The sequence below is a fragment of the Macaca nemestrina genome, chromosome 6 (assembly GCF_043159975.1).
Source record: "Macaca nemestrina isolate mMacNem1 chromosome 6, mMacNem.hap1, whole genome shotgun sequence".
Classification (NCBI taxonomy): Eukaryota; Metazoa; Chordata; class Mammalia; order Primates; family Cercopithecidae; genus Macaca; species Macaca nemestrina.
In genome coordinates, this window is record NC_092130.1 from 152549721 (window position 1) to 152575593 (window position 25873).

Below are 25873 nucleotides of genomic sequence, written 5' to 3' on the forward strand. Positions count from 1 at the left end.
TCCTTCAGATTAATATATCTATCCTTTGAATTTTATAGAGCAGATAGTCAGAAGTTTCTGTTCCAAATCCCATTTTGAACTTGAGGTCATTTTCTTTTTTTTGTTATTAACACTTACAGAGTATTAAACAAGACTTTTCATTACAGAGAGAAAAATAAATGATTAATTGTAAATTCCTCCTAAAAAAGTAAGAAAAATTTGATTTTATAAGAAGAAATTCACATTTCTCCTTTTTATTTTCAAGTGTCCACTGCTATTATCCAAATAAGAATATTATCATTATACAAAATCAAGATGTTACCTATGAATCTTATATATTGAAAGATTTCTGTTCTCTTGATGATATTCCCCTTCAAGTTCTCATTAATTCATCTTTCGCCTCCTCTCCCATTCACATATGACATATTATGAAGGTATTATCTACTTAACAAAGGGATGAAAAACATTCCAATAATATGTCCGGATATGTTTCAGATGAACTCTGTCGTGAACAACAAAAATGGTATACATATTTGAAAAGTTGTCAAAAGAATAAAAATTTATCAGATCAGAATTTAAGGGAAATGAGGAAGCTACCTATGTAAAATACAAAGAGGAAACATGAACTATGCAGTAGATTTTTAAAATTACATTAACAGTTATGAAACACTTTAGACCAAGGTTTCACAAACTTTGCGCTATAACATTTTGGGTCAGATACGATTTTCGTTGGTAAGGCAAGCTGTCTTCTACATTCTAGCATGTTATCAGCATCTCTTGTTTCTACCCACTAAACGCCACTAATAAACCACTATTATGATAAGCAAAATGTTCCAGAAATTGCCAATCCTCCTCTTGGAAGGGAGTAAAGTAGCCCCCATGAAGAACCAATGCTCTATGTCAATAAATAAAATTTGAATGAGATGAAAATTAAAAGCTTTTTAGAAATAGGTAGCCTACAAAAACGAACCTAAGAACAAACTAAAAGCTTACAAAATCATTTCCCCATAGTAACAAATCAAATAGTCCTGTGACTACCACTCTCTTATTTAAAAAAAAAAAAAAAGTCTTACCAAGAAGACACTATTTCTAGATAGTCCATCATGTAGTGGAATTCTACTTTGCCAACTCAGCTAGGCCGAAACGATTTTTCCCAAAATTCTCTTTCCTATATAATTGTAGGTTAGCATGGTCCAAATAAAACATTTTTGCAAGACTCAGAAGGCAGAATTATGCAGCAGAAAAATTATTTTTATACTTTGAAGTTTTTTTATTGTTTCTAAGTCGAGTGAAAAAAAAATTACTTAAAGTCAAAAAAAAAAAAAAAGCGAAATCAGGACATTCATTTTCAGCCTAAATTTCCTCTAAGGAAGTTTTTATTACTACCACTAAAGACAACCTCATCTCCCATTTGAGATAATGAATGATCATCTCCTTCCTAGCTGACAGTTTTGAAAACCAGACCCAAGTTGTAAGGTTGCAGGTGGCTGACTCACAATGCAAACTGAATTTTCAAACTTCCAAGGCCTTTCATAATAATCTCAGGAAATTGGTTGGGAAGAATTGAGGCCCTAAAAGTTAGGATGGATAAAAACAGAAAGATTCCAGAAAAAGCTAATTGCCCTTGAAAGGAACTTCCCATCATCCTCATGTCCTATCCCCAGTGACTCTTAGTCTTCCTATATCTGTAACCAGACTTAACTTTCAACAGTCTGTGAATCTCTTGATTTGGCATAATGACAATGCCATTCTTATTTGAACATTAATGATGACCAGTTGAAAATAAGAAGGTGAGAAAGGTAAGGAGAATTGTAAAATGTAATTTTCCTATATATTTTCTAGTAGGAGTTTACAGTTAATAACTCTTTTTTTCTTTTTGCTGAGAAGAGAAATCTTGTTAAATACTTTGTAATTATTCGTAACAAGAAAAGAAAACAAAGGGTAATACATAAATTGTGGTACAAAAAGCATTGCACAAAATGGGTTATACATACCATAAAATTACACAGGATTTTGATATTCTAAATTTATAGAAACCTAAGTAACAAGTGTGAGATAATCTTAAATGTGTCTAGTCAAGGTAGAAAAAAATATTGATTTGATTCCAGAATAATAGACTAACATGGACTCACTAAGCAGAGAAACTGGGTTCAATATGTGAAATCAAGGAGACTGGAATAGATTTAACATTTCGCTTTGTTGTTGACCAAAACCTGGGTTCAAAAATGGCTTACCTTAAGTGAAATTAAAACACCAGAACTTCCCTGTCATATTTTAGAGGAATGTACCCAAAGTCAGAGAGATTGAAAGTTGAGTGGATTTATCATGTCATGCCTGTTCAGTTATCTCCTGAAATACCTCTCAGGTAGGTCCAGGATACTTTGCCTTTACTAGGTGTAGAAGAAAAAGAGTTATGTGGAATCTCTGACATCTTAACAAGCTTCTTGGTAATTACTTTTTATAGGCTAGAAATATTGTACAAGTAACAACTACTGTCATGGCAGATTACAAATAATGGCACTTAATCCTTAAGAAAAAACAGTAATGTAAATTTATTGTAGATCAGGGCCCAAGCCGACTAGTCTATGCTTCACAGATCTTTTGTGTTGAGTAGTTGATCACCATATCCACAGAACTAAAATAAATGGGCAATCTAGTAAATTTGTATAAGTAGGAACCTCTAAGTCTGTTAAGAGGGATCTGCCTTAGATTATAATAGAGGTGGGTGGCTATAATAGAGGCTATTATTATAATAGCCACCCCTCAATCCACTTATGGTACCAGAACCATTTTAGTGGAGAGAAGTCTGAGTCCCCTTGAGGAAAGACCTAGCTACATAGCCAAACCTGGATATTGTAAATATTCCTCATACCTTTCCCCAAGAGATCTGCAAATATTTACTAGGCTTACCGTTAATTAACAAATGGAAGTTAATCAGACTTCTCAAGGACACTAGATCTTGTCTCTGACTCCTCACAAATTTCTGTAGACTGAAATAATACAATGGTGCAATAGTCAGAATAGAGACTTAGCTCAGATGATCAACAGAGTGCGCCCATCCCATCCCCGGGCCCAGTGGGTACCTAAACCCAATCTATTGCAACCTTCTGGGTTTTAAAATGTGTATTTGTGTTACACATATCAGCAACTGACTTGAATTCCCACATGATTTTCTAACTCCGTGAAAAGGAGGCTATTATGATAGGGAAAGTCAAGTGGAAACCACTAGCCCTTCCTTTACATACAAAATATGAAAACAAAACCAACACTGCATCCCTAGAGAAATTACACAGATTAATGTTGCCATTAAGGATTTAAAATATGCTAAAGTTGTAATTACTATCACAGATCATTCAGTTCACCTGTTTTTCCTGTTCAGCAGATGGATGGAAATGATAATTATGAAATTGGATTAATAAAAATAATACCATGTGTCTTTATGTGTCTTTATAGAAGAATGATTTATAATCCCTTAGGTATATACCCAGTAATGGGGCATGCACATATATGTTTATTGCAACACTATTCACGATAACAAAGACTTGGAACCAACTCAAATATCCATCAATGGTAGACTGGATAAAGAAAATGTGGCTCATATACACCATGAAATACTATACAGCCATAAAAAAGGAAGAGTTTACGTCCTTTGCAGGGACATGGATGAAGCTGGAAACCATCATTTTCAGCAAACTAACACAGGAACAGAAAACCAAATACCACACGTTCTCTCTCATAAGTGGGAGTTGAACAATGAGAACACATGAATACAGGGAGGGAAACATCACACACCAGGACCTGTCAGGGGGTGGGGGGCTAGGGGAGGGATAACTTTAGGAGAAATATCTAATATAGATGATGGTTTGATGGGTGCAGCAAACCACCATGACACATGTATACCTGTGTAACAAACCTGCATGTTCTGGGCGTGCATCCCAGAACTTAAAGTATAATAAAATGAAATAAACAAATAAATAAATAAATAAAATGATAATATCATGTCCTGATTCCAGTTGTAGCTGCTAATCCTGATGTTGTTTCATTGCTAGGGAAAATCATCACATCCCCTGGCAACTGATAGGCAGCAGTATATCTGGAAAACAATCTTTTTCTCTGTATATCTCAGTAAAGAATATTAGAAGTAGTCTGCTTGCAGACATAGCCAGAAATACATCTGTATAGTTCTAAAACAGGGTTATATTAGCTGTTAAACTTTCTATCATAATCCAGTTCATAATGACCCAAAACACCTCTTAGTTTACAAAGATGTCATGTTTCTTCTATATGTTTATGATGTAATGATTTTGAATCTACTGAACAAGATGTACCAGGTACTCCAGAGATTTTGGGAAGACATATGCAGGTCAGAGGTTAGCGAATACATCCCACAGAAACTCAGGGGCCTGCCACCTGAGTGGAATCTTTAGGGGTCAACCTCATGGAACATGTTGAAATATGCCTTCCAAGCTGAAGACCAAGTTGCTATGTCTGGCCCCTCCCACTATTAAGAAAAGTAACAATCTGTGGGCCTCTCTAGATTTGGGATGCCATATATATCTCTGCTTGGTTGTATTATTCTTGCTTATTTACTGGGTATCCTGGAAAACTGCCGGTTTTGAGTGAGACCTAGAATAAGTCTCTACAAAAAGTCCATCTACTATTTCTGAAAGCTCCTATGCTTCCTGGAGCATATGACCCAACAGAACTAATTTTGCTTCAACTGTCTGTGGTGGAAAGAAATGGCATACGGAGCAGTTAACAAGATGGTAAAAATGATTCAAAGACTGGAGCTTAGGAATTTTAGAGCAAAGCTAAGACAGTTTCTACAGACACTAATAATTCCCCTTGTGAGAAATCACATCTGTTTTGCTACTGAGCCTTGGTAGAGATTAAGTGCTTTAACATGGCAAAAACAGTTATCAGAAGACCTGTGATGCCCTCCATGAACTGGGATTTATCTGAAGGAAATCAGTTATATCTAACAAAGTAAATAAATACAAAAATTCAAATATTCAAAATTGTATACACAATGAAGCTTGAATTAAGCAAAGAACACTTTAAATTTATTTGATAGAAAATAAGTTTTTACATTAAAATGCATACAAAATAACCATTTCAGTTTCTTGGTGACTTATATAATTTTTCATAGGTGTAAAAATGTGCTTTATTTATTTATTTATTTATTTATTTATTTATTTAGTAAACCGATAGATGGGGGGAATTGGAATAATAAATATTACATTGATTTTCCTCTAAAAGGATTTTTGTTTTCCCTCTAGACCGTGAGAAGCCTAAACCTTCAGGTAACATGGAAGAGAAAAAAAGATGTGGGAGAAAAAAGGCTTTAAAGGCTGTGATACACTGCTTATACTACTCATCTTTACTACCACTACTCATACTACTGTACATGTAGAACTGTGCTCTATGGAGGCCAGAGAGCCCCTGCTGAAGTCATTTGCCAAGATATTTTTGGTTATCATTTTACTCCTTTATGCCTGCAATGGACAAAATGTTTGTGTTCTAAACTAAATGTGTGTGCTCTAACTAAATTCATATGTCAAAATTCTAAAGTGCTGATGCCGAACATGAGGCCTTTGGGAGACAATTAGGTCATGAGGGTGGAAACTTCATGAATGAGTTTAGTAAGGCCCTTAGAAGAAGAGACTAGAGACCACTCTCAGCCTCATTTTACCGTGTAAGGACACAGTGAGAAATCTGCTCTCCACAACCCGGAAGAGGCCCTCACCATGTAACAGAGCTCAGGCTTGGTTGCTCACCGCTTGCAGAGCCAATGACAAGGGTGAAGTGCAGTCAAAGAAAAGTGATTTTATTTTCCAAAGCTAGCAGTGGGGAACTGGCTGGCTTGCACCTTTAGCAACAGCTTCAAACTTTAGGCTGAGAAAACGGGTTAAATAGGGGAACTTGGAATGGAGGATGCAGGAGTGGTGCTGAGTACAAGGTCTGCGTGTCTTGTTCCGATGGCTGTCAGAAGGGGATGGCATCACCCTAAAAATGGCCGGGTTGTAGACTAAAGGCCTTGAGGTAATCTCTGGAATTCTGCATTTTGGTCTCCCGCATGGTCTGTACCAAGATTAGCCCCTGGAACTTCTAAGTAACCACATAATTAGATATAAGCATACAGTATAGATGTGTACAGTGTAGGGAGTATATCGTGCAAAAGGGAGGGACATGGTATTTCAAAGAAAGTACGTTTCAAAGCCATATTCTAAGACTAAGGGGAAAAAAAGGGAATTTCTGCAGTAAGCTTCAAGGTTACATCTTTACCTTGATTCTAAGGAGAAAAGAGGAAAAGGGGTAAAATAAAGTTTTAAAGTGCAGTTTCAGGCTATAACCAGTTGGTTATAACTGGAACCCAACTGGCTGGCACCCTCATCTCTATCTTCCAGTGTCTATAGCACTGTGACAAATAAATGTCTGTTGTTTATAAGACACTCAGTGTATAATATTCTGTTCCAGCAGCCCAAACTTATTTAAGATAAGTGCCCTAATCTTAAATAATTATTTACTACATACAATCAAAGTTGGTATTGACAATTTGGGAAGTAATACAAAAGACCTTTTCCACATTTGTGGTACGATGTCAGCAGTTGCAAACAATAAGTCTCAACGTTGATGATTTCGGATTGAGCTGGAAATATTCTGGGCAAGAATCAATCTGCCTTGAATTTTTGGTCTAAAAAGTATATTTTTAATAATAAAAACAACCATAATTGTAGTTGTAATAATATTTTATCTGCATTATTATTTTATTGCTACTAGATAATATGAGGCAAGAACACTTATTTCCTCTGTTTCTCAGTGAAGAACTTGAGTCATTAAAAGATTAAGTAACTTGACAAAGGTCAAACTTCTTACAAAAAAAGCTGCAGGATACCAGGAAGGTTATCAGTGGAGAATATCACTAGACAATTTGCTCATAACCCCCTCCATTCATAGAATGTTGAGATGAAAATTCTTATTTGATTTATATATTAGCTGGCAGGGTAATTCTAGAACATTGAGTTTCTTTGGGTTATGAATGTTACATTTGCATTTATTTTATATTTATTTTTTATCTTTTATTAAGTAGAATTATTTTCCATTTTATTTATGTGAAACATAATTGTGTTATGAAATAAACATCACTAGAAATATACTTTCACATTATTGATTCATTGCAAAATTATGCACTTAAGACTGATTAAAATTGAACAAGGACTGTTGTGTAAACAGACAAGTTTTATCTGCCATAAGACTGGTGATTTAGGAAATACTTTTCATAATACGTCAAGAAGGCTGTAGAACTATCACTTCACTATAAATGAAACAAGAGAATCAATTCTTTACACAGAAAATGGCTAATGTGGAAATTGGATTCTGTGACAACTCATTGAACAAACAATCAGGAGCAACCACAATAAAATGTAATTTCCTTTATCTTAAATTCTTTAAAGTTAGCAGTTAAAGCTGGATTCTCATATATGCCATTTGACATAGTTTATCTTTCAAGCAGATGATTTTATGTGTCAAATATCTGTAGCAAGGGTAATTCATGAGCTGAGATTTTTAGAGTGAAGAAATCAATGGAACATTGCACTGCTGTTTCTTTGCTTTGAACTCATAATGGCACAATGTTAATTTTTTTTTTTTTCAGTTTTTTGTGAGTTCATGTAGCAGCAGGAAAGCATAATATAATCAAGGCAGCAGGGAGCTTCTCTCTACAACTAGAATGAATTTACATTTGTCCATTATGTAAATGATTCTTCACTGTTTTTCTATTTGCCTATTTGAAATTGTGGCAGGGTGAATCTCCACATGCACTTATGAGAATTTTTCAAAATCTTTATATAATGATATAATAATATTCAATTTTTCATTAATATTAAGCTAGGTTGCTGGTATGTTTCCTTCAAAAACAACAAATTGATCACATTTGTCTAATTTTTTTTGTCATGTGCATGATTCAATCTAAAAAAGAGTCTGTTTACATATTTATTATGTAACTTGAACTATTTATGATTATAGTTTTAATAGTTGGACTGATGTTTTTCATTTAAAGAGGCACCAATATTATTTATTAAAACAAACCAAAAAGAAAATTTAACCATTTCTGCATTCTGATAGATGTCCTTAATCAAGTTCTAGGAATTTATCAAATATTATAGAAAGTTTCCAGACTCTGCTAGTTTGAATTATGTCTGTCTAGTTCTGTTCTCTTGTGTTATAAATATAGTTGAATGGATTTTGCTGCAAGTATAAAAAATATTTTCAACCCCAGAAGAAGTTAAAGTGCAATTTAAAACTGATGCCTTTCTATGTATTTCATTTAATCATCAACCTTACTTTTGACTCAATGAATGCTATATATTTTTTATTTCTGAAATTTAGTTCACTCTATAGCAGCTGCACAAATAGTCACTCACTCAGTCACTGCAATTAATAACAAATGCCAGGCAAGTAGTAAAAGTGTTCAAACCATTTATTTTCTTTAGTGCAGACTCTTGGGGCAGTTCGCTATGGCACAGTTTTCTCAGTACTAAGCAAGTTTCTGTTGAGTAGTGTGTGACTTTTTTCTCTGAGAATGTTGCCCACGGAATAAGCTCAAGGCTTCATTCTTTTCATTGAATAGTTCTTCTCCCAAATTGCTCATTTACGTTTGTGACTTCAAATATCACCTTTGTGGTGACAACTCTTACTTTGACAAGCAGAGGTCTAATTTTTTGCTTTTCTAGTTATGTATTCAAAGCTACCCTCAAAATACTTGTGCTTCATTTTTCTCTCAACCACACATATTTAATAGTCATGAAAGAAAAGCCAGTTTTCTATTGCTCTCACACCTCCTCTTTTCTTAAACTTTTCTCTTTCATCTTTTGTTGTTGTTGTTGTTTTGTTTTATTTTGTTGGTTTTATTTTATTTTGTTGTTGTTGTTTTGTTTTATTTTGTTTTTGGGATGGAGTTTTGCTCTTGTTGCCCAGACAGGAGTGCAATGAATGGTGTGATCTCGGTTCACTGCAACCTCTTCCTCCCAGGTTCAAGCAATTCTCCTGCCTCAACCGTCCAAGTAGCTGGGATTAAAAGGATGAGCCTCCACACCCAGCTAATTTTGTATTTTTAGTAGAGATGGGGTTTCACCGTGTTGGTCAGGCTGGTCTCGAACCCCTGACCTTAAGTGATACACCCAAATTTGCCTCCCAAAGTGCTGGGATTACAGGCATAAGCCACCTTGTCCTATCCTCTTTCATCTTTGTGTCATGTCCTGGATACTCACTCCCCAGATATAAAGGCTTCAATTCCTTATCTTAAGGTCCAGTTACCCCAGGTATCTTTGATTGGCTCTATTTTGAGCTTGTGTTTCTGCTTTAACTGATTTTAAAAATACTGTTATTTTATAGAGCCCTCTGTGATCTGTTAAACCCCTTTGTATGGCATCTAAGAATTTTCTTTAATTCAGAATCATGTTTGTTTCTTAACTATGCAAACCAACAAACCATTCTAGTTAACTCATTTTTATTATTTCTGTCTTTCATGCCTTCCTGTAGGGACACACACACACACACACACACACACACACACACACACACACACACAGACAAAACTCATATTGGCAACTGGGCCTTCCATTTTATGCCTTATGGATTGGCAACCCTTTCTGATATGCTCAACTAATTCAAATTCCATATTTTTCTTTAAAGATTATCTCAGAATCGTCTTACAATTTGTACAACTTGTGTGCTTAATTTTATCAACATTTTGATAGTTCCCTTTGTACAACCTTTAGCACTTGTGATATGTGTGGTGACCTTAAGTTTCAGAGAAACTTCTAGAAGGAACATCCTTAGTATAGTAAACTATCTCCGTTGTACTAGTCTTTATTAAATATATCGATATTATTTTAATCTTATGACTTTTAAAAATATTTTCCATATTTATAAATCAGTTATATGTAATAGTGGAACTCATAACCAATTTTGATAAGACGATTTAAATTTCATGATTTCTGTGGGTATCAGATGAAAGATATAAATCAGAAGAGGAAAGGGGGGAAATTCTATATAAATTATTTGATCTTAAATATGATTTAGTATGTTCTCACTCTGCTTGAAAATTACATAAGTATGAGATAGATCTTTTCATATTGTTTGATGTTTTAAAAAATTACTCTAATTTGTATTTAATTAACCAATCTCTAGGTCCCATTTGGTTTAAAGACACAGGTAGGATGCAGACATCATTTCTTGGACAAGTTTGGCTTCATGCAACTAGATTTAACAGTTGGATGCCCATTACATAATTAAGTTAAAAATAAAATAAAAAAGGTTGTTTCACAGTGACTCTTCTATTTCCTTGAAGGGGGATTATCTGTTGAAAGTGAGCGATTTCTTGTCACACAAACAAAAACTTCTTATATCCCTTTCCAATTTATTAGTGACTGCTAATGACAATTGGTGCAGTGAAAAGTAGAGAGTGAAATGCTGGTTGTCAGGAATAACACCAATCTGTGGAATGCAGGTGCAATAATAAGGAAAAGGAGCTGATGGATTAGGGTTTGTGCCAGATTGAAGTCCTCTGGAAAAGTCTGAGATAGAGATTTATTCACATAAAGTTTATTGGGCAGTGCTCTTAGTAATAATTTCTGTGAAGAAGTAAAGAAAATAGTGAGAGGTTGAGTCTTGATATTGCTGAAATAGAGGCCTCAGTCAATCTAGAACAAGGGTCACAGGATCCTTAGGCTGTCGTTTCTCCAGTTAGAAACCTCTGTGGCTGGTAGCATGCACCTTGTCTTGAGTTTAGCTCACACTTGCTGTGTTCGTTCCACCCACTAGCTTTGGCAGCCTGTGCTCAGCTCTCACTACCAGCCTGGATCCCACGCCTGCCAAGAGCAAGCCAGGTGAGGAACGGTGAAGGGTGTGTAGCGAGCAAGGGTGGGGTCTGCCCACTGCACACAGCAAGGTATTTCGACTGCTGCAGCAGGGCAGCTGTTCTAGTTGCCATCAGAGTCACCAGTTCCATGTGAGACTGCGACTGGACCAGATGTACTGCAAGTAGTTTCTGCTGCGGGCACTAGTGTCTGGAAGAGGGGAACATGGTGGTGCCTGAAAATTTAGAGATGCCAGAAACTACAAAGCCCCAAAGACGGAGTTCCAGCATGTCACAGGACTCAGGGAGACCCAAGGTCTGGACTCCTAAAAGGGCCACAGCTATTCTCTCTTTCTTGTCATGGCAATCTGGCTAGGTGGAGGACGGGGATGTGTTTCAGTTCATTTTTTGTTATAGCTTTTTTTTTTTTTTTTTCTTTTTGAGACGGAGTCTCGCTCTGTAGCCCAGGCTGGAGCGCAGTGGCGCGATCTCCGCTCACTGCAAGCTCCACCGCCTCCCGGATTAACGCCATTCTCCTGCCTCAGCCTCCCTAGAAGCTGGGACTACAGGCTCCCACCACCACACCCGACTAGTTTTTATTTTTATTTTTATTTTTTTGTATTTTTTTTAGTAGACACGGTGTTTCACCGTGTTCACCAGGATGGTCTCGATCTCCTGACCTTGTGATCCGCCCGCCTCGGCCTCCCAAAGTGCTGGGATTACAGTTGAGAGCCACCGCGCCCGGCCTGTTATAGCTCTTTTAGTCCCACCACCCCTCTCTGGCCTACAGCCCCTGGGACTGGTCCAGCCCCGCTGCTGCTTCCTGTCTTGACGGGTGTCCGCCTGGCGCCGGCAGAGGGCAGAAGCAGAGCTCTAACTGTGTTAACAGCAGCTCTGGCTTGGGGAATCCTGAGGTTTGGGCCCCCAGAAGGGTCACCACTCTTCACTCCCACAGTCCAGGAGTGTGTCAGTGCTTTCAACTCGGCAAGCTGGTCAGGAATCTGTTACAGCTCCTTTAGCTCCCACTGTTCGGTGGGTCCTGAGGTCTTGTCCCGTTCACAGGAAGAACGAGGTTACGTGGACAACTGGAGAAAGAGCAAGGCACAGAAGAGCCTGGTTGACTAACAGAACAGCTCTCAGAAGATCCAGAGTGGGTAACTCCTTTCCGTAGATAGGTCATCCTGACCAGTGTCTGAGTCTGACGCAGTCTGTGGTTTTCATGCAGTCACAATGGAGGAAGTGCATGCTAATTGGTCCGTGGGTGGCCTCGGGCAGGCCTGGAAAAAGCACCATCCAATTATGCCTTCCAATGGAAGTGTAGCCCCCAGGCTTCAAGCCCTCTCTGGCTTAAAGGTGTGGTTTCACCAGGGTCCTGCCCCTTCCCGCCTAGGAACCTGTTGCCTTCCAGTGTCATCAACATGCAGGCTGTGAGTGCCCAGGCAGTCCATGGTGAGGGGCACCTGCAGGCCCATACCGATCAGCACCCCAACTTCCATCCCTGAGCTCATCATTACCCAAAGTGATAGAGAGGGCCAAGGTGGGGGTGGTGGGTGGGGGGAGGGGGCAGGGACTGGCATGTCAGCACCGCCCCAAGTGCATGCATACCTCTCTGGGTCGTGACATCGCCTGAGCTCTGACTTTGCTCCACACAGGAGTGGGTGCTGGGAGCAGGGACAGGCCAGGGAGTGGGCACTTCTCAACCTGTGGAGGCAGGGGTCATCCCAAGTCCCTGAGAATGCAGGGATGCCCAGGTCCAGAGCCATGGCTGGACAGCTGCAGCTGTGCCTGTGAGTGCGGCACCCCCCGGGATAACTTGTTACTGGCCTCTGCCGGTCCACGGAGCATGCAGCCCCAGCAACGCTTCCCCCACTGCAGCTTGCATCCCCACAGTGGTGGCTCCAGATGGGCCGAGGCCACCATCACAGATTTGTCCAGTCCACTGCCCACGGACCACAGACGGCCTAGAGCAACTGTGAATGTGGTTCAACACAAATTCATAAACTTTCTTAAAACATTATGAGATTTTTTTGCAAATTTTGTTTTTCAGTCCAAGAGCTAACATTCATGTTAGTATATTTTATGTGTGGCCAAAGACAAAATGTGAAAATATAAAATTAAGGCCAATCATGTTAAGGGATATGCAGATGGAAACTGAAAAACAAATAACGTGCATTACAAAATGAATTTACTATCAAATTTGCTGAGGTAATGGATGGTGATAAAGAAGATAGTAGTACTTTTACTTGTAAATAAAATTGCTTTACTTGTAATTCTAAGAATCAGTCTGCTGTTCTCAGGAATACATATTTTGAGGAGTCAATTTTGGAACAGTTTAAAAGAAGGAAAGATGATGCAAAAGTAAAATTAGAAAATATTAAATCTAGAACTTTCAAATCACCTGAGAAAAATAATCTCTGTTGTCAGAAATGAAGAGAGTGGTTTCTCTAGTGGTTATTACTAGAAGAGAGGGTGAATGGGGCTTCTGGGCTGAAAGGGTTAACACAATTGGGATACACCTAAAATACTAGCACATTTCTTTTAGTTCATCAAGCATACTTGAAATTTTTTCTAAAAAAATCAGTGTATGTTCTGGAAATTAGATACAAAATAGCTACAAAAACTAATTATGCTAAGTAAAATCTATATTTCATTGCCCTGGCAGGGAAGATTCTAAGGTATTCCCCAAATTTCTGCGTCCAGTCATAACTGACCTGCATAATCTTCTCTTGAATGTGCACAGAATATGTGCATACAGTGGGAAGGACCTGCTGTGATCAAATTATTAATAAAATGGCTGTGAGTTAATCATAACTTATATTTTCCTGAGGGGGGTTAACCTAACCAGGTAAGTTTTCAAAAGAAGGTAAAACAACAAAGCATGAAATCACACAAACAGCCATATTGGAAATTCCTTGAATGGTCAGTTTATTAAAATTACCAATTTAGTGACATCTATTTTGAGTTTATGGATATTTTCCCTCTGTTTCTACTGAATTTTCTAAATTTTATTTAATGTAATTATTATGATTAAAATAATTTATTATCTAACTTTATAGTTTCTATGCTTCCTTTTATTTTCTTCCATTTTCTTTGGATTTAATTTGTAGTTTTTGCTAGCATTCGTGTATGTATCTACATGTTATAACTATGAGAAGTACATAATACATTTATTATATATGTGTATATACATATTCTATAAGAAAAATGCATATATTACACACATATTTGTACACAAAATATACATATACATAAGTGTATAACATGTATATAGTATATACATAAGGGTATATTCATACATAGCATATACATAAAATAAAAGTAAAAGTTAAAATTATGTGTGTGCATATAATATATACACAAATCTATTATATGTAATTGTAACATAATTAAATATAATAATTATATGTAAATGTAATATATATCTTATTTTACATATAATACAATAATATAATTTTACAAGTATATTAGATAGAGTACATATATTATATGTACACATTTAATTATTTATTTACATAATAATGTGTTATTACTTAAATATATAATAATGTGTACTGTGTACACACATGTAATAGATGTGTCTAATAAATGATATATAGTATAGTTTCATACATTATACATGACATGTGTAATATATAGTAAATATGTTATATATACACTTATAATTATATAGTTATAATTGGAAAATTACGTAACTACAACTATAGTTATATATTATGTATGTGCATATATTATATATAATTACATAATTATTATTTACATAATTATCTAAGTAATTATATAATTGTATAATTGAATTGTAATTATGTGTGTATATGTTATATATACATGATTACATATAAAATGTAACTATTATAAATATATGTGTGTATATAATCATATTTTATATAATTGTATGAATTATATGTATATATTATATGTGCACACATAATTTATACATTTATAATTATTTTATATAATTTTAATTATTTCATAATTATGTATATATTATATGCATATATAATATATAATGTATAATTATAATTACATTTATTTATAGTTATGTAATATAATTATAAATAGTACATATATTAAATTTTTTATTTTGTATATTTTACATATATTTAGTACATATACTTTATATATAGTACATATAATATGTATATTTAGTTCATATATTTATATATAATATGTATATTTAGTTCACATATTTATACAGAGTACATATAATATTACATTTCTTATATTATATATTTTGAGAAAATATATAACATACATATATCACATATATTATGTACACATTACACATTATTACACACATATTCAATATATAGGTATAATAGATATATATCTCTACACACATACATTACACACATACATATGCATGTGATATATGTATATCTTATATCTATTTGTCATATATTAAATATATATAATATATGAAATATAACATTATATGTCAACAATACTATATATAATATGTAGCATACAGAGAGTAGTTATATCACACATATTATATGTAGAGTATATATAATATATTTAATTATCATATTCATATATGATATAATAACATATATCTTTGCAGGTTTGTTACAGGAGTGTATTATGTCATGCTCAAGTTTGGCATATGAGGGACCCTGTCACTCAGATAGTAAGCACAGTACCCACTAGTAATTTTTGCAGCCCTTGCTTCCATCCTACTTCTTCTACTCTATTACTCCACATTATCTATTTTTCTTACCTTTACATCTTTAAATACCCAATATTTAGCTCCCACTTATGCAAACATGCAGTATTTGGTTTTCTGTTTCTACATTAATTGACTTAGGATGATGATCTCCAGTATCATCCATGTTGCTTCAAATAATTTTATTCCTTTTTATGTCTGTGTAATGTTCCATGGAGTATATGTACCACATGGTTTTAATTGAATTCACTGTTGATGAGCAACTAGCTTGATTCCATGTCTTTGCTATTGTGAATAGTGCTGCAGTGACTATATGAGTGCATGTGTCTTATAAAAAGAAATATTTATTTTATTTTGAGTATATAGCCAGTATTAGTAATATTATTGCTTAGTTGGATGATAGTTTTAAGTTATTTGACAAATTTCTAAACTGCTACCCAGAGTGGCTGAACTAATTTGCATTCCATCGACAGTTTATAAGCGATCCCTTTTCTCTGCAGTCTCACCAGCATCTATTACTATGTTTTTTCTTTTTAATAGTAGCCATTCTGACTGCTGTGAGAGGGCTTCTAATTGTGTTTTTAATTTGCATTTTTCAGATAGTTAGTGATGTTGAGCATTTTCTCATCATTTTGCCTCCTTGGATGTTTTTTCCTTTTTTTCTTTTTCCTTTCTTTTTTTTAGAGAAGTGTCTGTTCATGTCCTTTGCCTACTTTTTACTGGCAAAAGTAATGTGTTGCTCCAGCTTTGTTCTGTTTGCTTATGATTGCTTTGCCTATTTGGGCTTTTTTTTTTTTTTTTTTTTTTTTTTTTTTTTTTTTGCGCAGTGGGTGGGGGAGGGGGGTTGTATGAATTTTAAAATAGTTTTTTTTTTTTTTTCTAATTCTGTGAAAAATGACATTGGTTATTTGATGGGAATAGTGTTGAATCTGTAATTTGCTTTGGGCAGTATGACTATTTTAACCATATTGATTCTTCCAACCCATGAGCATGAAATTTTTTTTTTCTTTTTCTTTTTTTTCAGATAAACACACGGATTTATTTAAAAGCCTACAAGCACTACAGAGGAGGGCAGAGCGTTGTTACCCAGAGATACCTACCCAGATGGGAATCAGAAAAGCCTTCCTTGAGGAAGCAGCATTTTCATCTTTGAACTATTTTTAAAAATTTAATTTAATTTTAAATTCCGGGATACATGTGCAGGATGTGCAGGTTTGTTATACAGGTAAACATGGGCCATGGTGGTTTGCTGTACCTATCAACCCATCACCTAGGTGTTGAGCCCAGCATGCATTAGCTTGCCTGGGCAAGACCAAGATGCTAGCAGATTTGGTATCTGGTGAGGGCCTCCTTCATCATAGAGAGCCATCTTTTCACTCTAACCTCATATGCTGGGGCGATAGTCTCTTTGGAGCCTCTTTTATAAGGGCACTAATCCTATTCATGAGGGTTGCACCCCATGAACCAATAACCTCCCCAAACCTTATCTCTATTACCATCACCTTGCGGATGAGCATTTCAACACATGAATTTTGAAGGAATATAAACATTCACACCATAACATATGGTAATTCCATGTTTAATATTTTAAGAAAAACTCAAAATGTTTTTCATAAGATCGGTGCCATTTTACATTCCTATCACCAGTTTACTACAATCTCACCACTCACCACTATGACTTTTTTTTTTTCTTTTTCATTATAGTCATTTTAGTGGGTATGTAGTTATATATCACTGTGATTTTGATTTGCATTTCCATGATGGCTAATGACATTGAGCATATTTGCTTGTGTTTATTGGCCCTTCATCTATCTTCATTGGAGAAATGCCTGTTAAGATCCTTTACATATTTTTTAATTGAGTAAATCTTTATTAAGTTCTAAGGGCTCTTTTTGTATTCTAGTATATATATTTTATCCGACATAAGATTTGCAAACATTGTACATTGCATATTCAATTTCTTGATGGTGCCCTTTGAAGCAAAATGTTGAATTTTTTTGAAGTATAATTTATCTATTATTTTTGTGGTTGCTAGTGCTTTTGGTGTCATCTTTAAGAAAACATTGCCTAATCCAAAGCCATAAAAATGTATTCCTACATTTTTTCTAAAATTGTTGTATCTTTTCTTTTCATTTAGAACAATGATCAATTTTGAGTTATGTTTAGTCATGATGTGAAGAGAAAAGGGTCCACTCTGTCTATTGCATGTGGTTATCCAATAGTCTCAGTAACTTACTGAAAAGACTACTATCTCCCAAATCTGTCCTGGCAATCTTAGCAGAAATAAATTGATAATAAGTGTAAAGATTTATTTCTGGAATGTCAGTTCTACTCCATTGTTCTACATGAATACCCTTATGCCAGTACCACATAGTCTAAGTTATTACAATTTGGGATTAAGTTCAGAAAGTGTGAGTCCTTCCGTATTGATTTTCTTCTAAAAGATTGTTTGGCTGTTCTGTGTCCTTTGCATTTCATATAAATTTTAGGATCATCTTGTCAATACTTGAAAAAAAAAAAGCTGAGATTTTATAGTGACTACATTGCCTATGTAGGTCTATTACGGTATTGCCACCCAATAATAAACATGGGATATTCATGAATATGAGACGTACGTATATATTTTATCTTCTTTAGTTTCTTTAAGCAATATTTTGCAGTTTTCTGTTTTATCTTCTTTAGTTTCTTTTGAATAATTTTATTATTTTTATTCTATTGTAAAATTATTTGTTCTTCTATGGTATAAAGCATTCAGTCTTTCATCATTAACTTTGATATTAGCTGTAAATTTTTTTTACAGGTATCATTGTACAAACTGAAGAATTTTCCTTCTATTTCTAGTTTATTGAGTGCTGTTATTACTATTGAGTGTTAAAGTTTTGCAGATGCTTTTTCTGTGTCTATTGAGATGATCACATGTTTTGGGTAATTTGATCTATTAATATACTGTGTTATATTGATAGTTTTCATAAATTAAATCAAAGACACATTCTTTGGATAAAATCCACTTAGTCATATAAAAATGTTTTTATATGTTATTGGATTCACTATGCAAAATTTTTTCAGGATTCTGTATCTATATTCAGAAAGAATATTGATCTATATATTGTGCTTGTAAAATAGCCCACTATCTTAAATCTATGAAAAGGAAACTTTTTTTTCACATTAACTTATAAGCTTATTTTGTTTTTATCATGATACAGAGACTATGAAAACTTGCATTGATATAGGAAAATTAATAATCATAATTACAAGGTTTTTTAATGTGGAAAATGCATGCAATTTCTATAGAAAGATGCACATTTTTAAAAAGTTACTAAGTCTACATTATAGTGCTTTAAAGAAAGATCTTCTTCAGTGTTGCTATTTTAAATACAGTAAATTTAAAATATATATGTACAGTGGTGTTTGTCTTATATTTGGCTGGCCCATAAACATTATTTAAAATATATAATGTTTTCCATTAGGATATTATTTTCTAACCTCTTGACTAAAGTTTATAAAGAACTGATTCTGGCATTGTATACATTATAATATAAATGAGCATAGGGTACAATATCAAGCTCTTACCATAACTGATCATTAATGCTGAAGAATGTTTTATGTTAAAGAGAATAAAAAAGTTGACTATCATTGAATGGAAAACAGAAACATGATTATACCAAGAAAATAAAGGCAGTAAATGGTTCATTTGCTCTCTTTCCATTTGCGGAACTGTAATAAAAATGCCAAATAGATTGATATTTAGGCAAACAGCACATTGCAATAAAGTTAAGATTACTAGAGGAGATGCATTAATATAGAACATTCCTCTTTGAGTCTGCTTTTCTACTTCAATTTCAAGAGTAGTTGGGTATTTTAATTTCAGTTATAGATACTCATTTAGCTTCTGATTCAAATAACTCTCTTTTCCGTAAAATAAATGTGAACACTTTTAAGTTATTTTATTTTACCATGCTTTCTTAGACTTTAATCTTAATATTTAAAAATATCACAACATTTGAGAGAAGTTACAGTCCTGTATATTATACAAAGTACTGAATGCCTTCCAGTTTACATGTTATTAAGCTGCTGTAGCAGCAGCTGCATAGGATTTAGCACAACATATGGTGTTGATTCTTTCTTTCTTAATGAAAATCTGAATTATAAACCTCTTGCAACAAACTGATGATGAGATGTTTAGCAAAGCTATAACACATAATACTTGATATTTCAAAATGTCACATTTTTTCCCTGTGAGCAAAAGGGTGACAGAATTATGAAGCAGTATTAAAAGAGAAGAGGAAATAAAACAGAACAAACGAGAAAACAAAATGAATAACGAATATACCTTAAATTGCATCTCATTAAATGATAAATTTATTTTTATAGGTGAAGTAATTAAGTAGTAAGTAATTTTTAGATTTTTCTAAAAATGTAAAGGCTATAAAAATAAAAGAAAGTATTTGTGTGTGTTTTATTAATGAAGGGTAGAGAGATAGCAGCAGCTAAACAGAAACTATAATACTTTAGGAGTTGTAAGAATACTATGTAAAACATGTTTCACATAAAAATTTTAATATGAATTACATAAATTTTTAAATATAGAACGATTGGCCGAGCGCAGTGACTCACACCTGTAATTCCAGCACTTTGGGAGGCCAAGGTGGGCAGATCACGAGGTCAGGAGATTGAGACTATCCTGGCTAATACAGTGAAACCTTGTGTTTACTAAAAATACAAAAAATTAGCCGGGCATAGTGGTGGGAGCCTATAGTCCCAGCTACTGGGGAGGCTGAGGCAGCAGAATGGCCTGAACCTGGGAGGCGGTGCTTGCAGTGATCTGAGGTTGCACCACTGAACTCCAGCCTGGGCGATAGAGCAAGACTCTGTCTCAAATCAATCAATCAGTCAATCAATCAATCACTATTATATTCTCAGATAAAATAAAGTTAAAAGCTTCATAGACTCTTAGTATACATATTCCAGGAAAAGACCTTGGTGAAGGTTGCCTTTCTTACTCATCAACTCTTATTGAGATGCTCCAGTGACAGCCATTCTACAAGTTACCCAATGACTTGATGTGGTTTATAATCTTTTTCTCTTATGGAAGAAATAATTCTGACTAAAATATTTTCTGTAGATTTTTGAAGATTCTCTCTTACTGCACCTGGGATCTTTCCACTTAAAAACAGAAACAACTTGAGATGTTCCAGTGAAAAATGTGTTAGTCATAGACAATCTAACAAGGAGAAAAATATCCTTGAACTCTACAGTGCTATAATATAGGTGCCTTCAAGAAAAATAGGTTTTCCTCACGGGTCCATATATGCAGAGAGGCTTGATTCACAATCTGTTTTAAGCCTCCCTCACCAACACAAAATTTATATTTTTGTTACCGAAGATGTTATCATAACTTCTACAGCAGCCCTTCTCATTGGCAACACTTCAGCATTGTTAATGGTATTGTCTTACTTTGTCAATGTCACTTGTAGAGTATATATCAGAGATTAGAGTTCTTCATATACATTTTCTTAGAGTCGAGCTCTAAGCAGTATATTCTTTCAGTCAGAACTGGAGAAGATTGGGAATAAAAATGTTTGTTTTCAGACTAATCTTTTCTCGCTACTGTTCCAATAAACGTTTCTAGGCTCCACTTTCTCTTTATTCAGAGTAATCCTCTCTCCTCAATTTTCCACTGAAGAAAGGACTTTATGGCCTGGCAGAATTTTCTTCACTCTTATTTAGATGTGTCAAAGTATATCTGACTACTAGAGTTGGCATGATTTGGTCATTCCACTACATATAAGACCAATAAAGTCTGTTTCAGAATCATAAGAAATAAAATATTTGGAGCTAGCAGAGTTTTAAAAAACTCACAAATTAATCTCTTATTGAGTAATATATTTGTCTTCATCTATTTTATTTGTGGTAAACGGTACAGGTCTTATCATGTGAAGTAATATAGCTTGTAAAATACTTATTAGTAACAGAATTCACAGTACATAGAAACGGCCAGTTACTATCATTATTGTAATTTCCTGATGTGTTCTTCTTACCTGCTTCACAGATAAACCCTGTTCTCTGACAGCATTATTGCAGTAGAGAAAGAGTTTAATTATTGCAAGGCAGTTAAGGGGAAGAATGCTCAAATTTGTCTCCCCAATAACTCAGAAGCTAGGGTTTTTAATGGATAATTTGGCACGCAGAGGCTAGGGAATGGATGCTGCTGATTGGTTGAGGATAACATCATGAGAGTTTGGAAAAACAAAACAAAACAAAACTTAGGAACTGAGTCAGCCTCTGGGTGGGGGCCACAGGACTGGTTGAGTTATGAGTTACAGGTCCAGATGGAATTAGTCTGTCATCAGAATGCAAAAATCTGAAAGCCATTTCAAAAGACCAATCTTAGGTTCTACAGTCATCACGGTGTGTCTACAAGCACTTGGGGAAGTCACAAATTTTGTGACCTCTGCCTGCATGATTTGGAGCAGGAAGGGATTATGGAAAAGCGAGCTAAGGAAAAATGGCTGGTTATCCTTTAACTCCTATGCATTTAGCAGAATTCAGGCCCTTCTCATAATCCTAATCTCATAGTCTTTCATTAGTTTTACAAAGGTGATTTAAGTCCCTGAGCAAGGAGTGGATTAGTTTTAAGGAGGGGTTATTATCATTCTTGCTTCAAAATTAAACTATAAACTAAATTCCTCCCATTGTTAGCTTGGTCTATGCCCTGGATGAGAGAGGCCAGTCAGCCTGTGAGGCTAGAAACAAGATGGAGTCAGCCATGCTAGACATCTCTCACTGTCATCATCTCTGCAAAGGCTGTGTCATTGTTCTGATTACCATTAGCATTATGCTTATCATCAATGAACATAAAAAATGTACAGTTGCGTGATGACCTATCTGGAAAAGGGAATGGTATCATGGAAAGCAACAGATCAACAGAGAGAAAATTAATTAAATATTAACTTAAATCTTGACAGTAGGCTTTCAGTAACAGCAAAGAAGAAATGTGTTTACAATGTAAAGCCCACATACTTAACATCATCTTTTCTTACTTGTAATATCTATCAGATCTATCACATGGGACACTTGCTCCGAAGTTTCTATCCCCAGTTCCTGAAAGTGCGCTCCACAACCCAATCTGGAAGGTATATTTGTGCGTATTCCTACTTTTTGTTCTTTCTTTCAATGTTTTAGGAACTTTGTAGTTTAGTTATCTGTAACTCCATTATAATTTGAGTTAGTTGTCTTACGTATTCTAAATTTGATTTAAATGCCCTACTCCATTTCTTCGTTGCCTAAGGCTGATGCTGATCAGATTCAGAGAATCTATATGTGAAATTAGCCTGGGTAAAAGTCTGTGAATGCTTTTGTATGAGTATTTTTGCTGCTGGCCTAGTTGCTGTCTATATTACCTTTTTTTCTATTCCCATGCCTTTGTGCTGAATTTGACCTGTTAAACTGATAAACACAATTGGTAATTTTAGGCTGCAGAGACTCTATTTCCTTAATGTGCATGTTTGGGGTATAAATATTAGAACTGTTCTCAAATTTATCCTGCTAATTTTTTTTTTTTGAAAATGTAATGCTATTTATTGTCTAAATCACTTAATTAAAAAATAATGAAAAACAATCACTACATTTCAAGAGCTCCAAGACGACGTGTCCTAATTTAAAAGCTTAATTTTTGGCCAGGCATGGTGGCTCACACCTGTAATCCCAGCACTTTGAGAAGCCCAGGCGGGTGGATCACGACGTCAAGAGTTTGAGACCGTCTTGGCTAACACGGTGAAACCCCGTCTCTGCTAAAAATACAAAAAAAAAAAAAAAAAAATTAGCCGGGTTTGGTGGCGGGCGCCTGTAGTCCCAGCTACTCAGGAGGCTGCGGCAGGAGAATGGCGTGAACTCAGAAGGAGTGAACCAAGATCCTGCCATTGCACTCCAGGCTGGGCAACAGAATGAGACTCAGTCTTAAATAAATAAATAAATAAATAAATAAATAAATAAATAAATAAAATAAAAAATTACTTTTACTCATAGTGTATATGGTGGTATTTTTTATATTCTTGACACAATTATTATAGCATGTACCTCCCAAATCTTACCATTCTATTTTTCTTGTAATATCAGTAAATGGTGCAGCCTTTTGTGTCTCTGTTTCTCAGCACCCAAAACATATTGACAAAACACAGCCACACTTTTATACTCTAAATAATGGTTTATTCTTAATGAAACCTCTTTTAAAGATCTGGTTTTTTTTTTTTTTTTGTTTGTTTGTTTTGGTTTTACATGGATTATAATGAACCCTGTAAACAACTAAACTTTATAATTATTTTTGCATGGTTGCACAATTGTTTGCTTTAGTGAGCAATGACTAATTGTAGTTTTTCTGTTTTCATTTGTGTTTCTTAAATTGTTTTCTAAATTATAAGCCAGGAATCAATCATCTTTGTGTGTGTGTTAACAAGAATAATTGTTTCTCTTCTTTCTATCTCATGACATAAATTGTGCATATCTTTCAAGTTACGGACTTTGTGGGAAATATATCTATCTCCTTTTAAGTGCTTTTAGTGTGTTTGTATGTGCAAAAAAACCTTCATCTCTTGCAAGTATACATAGGACTATATTATGACTGGACTCAAATAGCTCATAGACTAGGTTGTACAAATATTGAGTACATTAATGATTCTTCATTAAAAACAACCCTGGGGAAATATAGGAATAACAACAGCAAATCAGTGTTAAGTCTATCATAAGTAAAAAGTAAGGGCATATAAGGTGTCAAAAGATATCAGGAACATAATTTAAAAGATTAAAGCACTTGCATAACTAAGGATAAAATGCCACATTCCCAATTTAGAAATTATTACAATTAATATCAAAATTATGATTATTTTGTAGTGCCAGCCTGGAAATACGCAAGGAAGTATAATCCAAAGTTCCTTAATGACAAATGTCACCAGTCAAGATAGTTTAATATATTGATTACCAAAGTTGTGTCCCAAGAGTTTCTCATTCAGTAGGTTGTCTGGAGATCTAGCTATCTATGATTTACTTTTGACTTCTAGCAAGCTTGAAAATCACTGAGCTGATCCATGTCCCTGGCATACCTTGAGTCTTCTATTATTCCTCATTTGTACTTAAAGTTTGTGAAGCAGAAAACTTATTACATGCAAAATTTTATCCACACTTGATCACCGGGTCCTATTTGTGACTGACAGCTATGTAAACTAATTGACAGAATATTCAACTTAATGTGCATAAAGGTCTTGGACAGGACAAGTCGTTAACACGCAAATTCATGCTCTACTAAATAGATTGTGATTCAGTTGCTCTCTGGTGGTATCCAGGAATCCATATTTGAAGTAAGCACTCTTCCTGATTCTAATGAAAGTGCTGTAAGACTACATACTACAAAGTCCTGCTGCAAAAAAATAGATACATTGAGATCACAGCAACTTCTGGGAAACACACCATACTAGAATGTCCACCTAAATCTAGGAAACTCTATGGGAATAATCTTTGTATTTGGGCTTCCTTTCTGTTGCCAATTTATTATCTAAATTTTAGTTTAAATTAAGGACTTTAATGTCACAGGGCACTATCGTTATTAATTAGAATTATTTTGAAATTCATCCTATTAAAAAAACTCAAAGACAGAACTTCCAGATTATTTAGTCAGAACGCAGTTATTTAATAATAATAAAAAACAGATTTTTTTTTTTTAACTTAGGTAAAGTGTTTTTAAGGTGCAGGCAAAAGATGATAAAGTTTGCAATTGTACTTACGTTGTTAACCTATGTATTAGAAACTCCATAAAGAAACTCAGATTACACTTTCCTACAAAAGTCTTAAAATTTTACAATTCACATTTTGTTAGGTAAAATACAGCATTCATTACCATGCATAACAAGATAGAGAATTTAGATTTATATGAGAGTTTTAATGTTTCTGATCTTTTTTGAAGTAAAATTTTCTGCACAAGTTTTAACACAGTTGAATTACTATGCTTCTCACTAATGATTTCTGTAAAATTTTCCATGAATGCATTATTTTTGAATCTCATTAAATATTGCATTTGCAAGATTTTATTTTACAATCATAGCTGTCGTCTATCTTAATTTTCATGATCCTGAAATACACTTAATGTAGTTCACTTGGTCAAATTTGTATTCTTATTTTAAATGTTTAATCTTAGACATCAGATTTATTATCACGGTTATTTTAAAATTTCAAAGTGATACATGGAACAATAAAATTACCAATCTTATACTGATTAAAACAAAGGATAAACAAATTAGTAACCATAAAAACAAGGTTGTTGTTGTTTTTTTTTTATATTGGTGTGTCAGTTTTATAAATTAGGTAAAATTTGTCAATATGATCAG

At 34.5% G+C, this 25873-nt stretch overlaps 1 long non-coding RNA gene across 2 annotated transcripts; it reads left to right on the plus strand.

The window, feature by feature from the left end:
• Positions 1-11506: 11506 nt before the first annotated feature.
• LOC139363623 (uncharacterized) lies at positions 11507-23298 on the plus strand. Of its 2 annotated transcripts, none has more exons than XR_011624323.1 (4): positions 11507-12286; positions 16525-16725; positions 22557-22633; positions 23181-23298. It is a non-coding gene; the product is annotated as an uncharacterized lncRNA (long non-coding RNA). The 2 variants fall into 2 exon arrangements; XR_011624324.1 differs by having other exon boundaries at positions 11507-12264.
• Positions 23299-25873: the final 2575 nt, after the last annotated feature.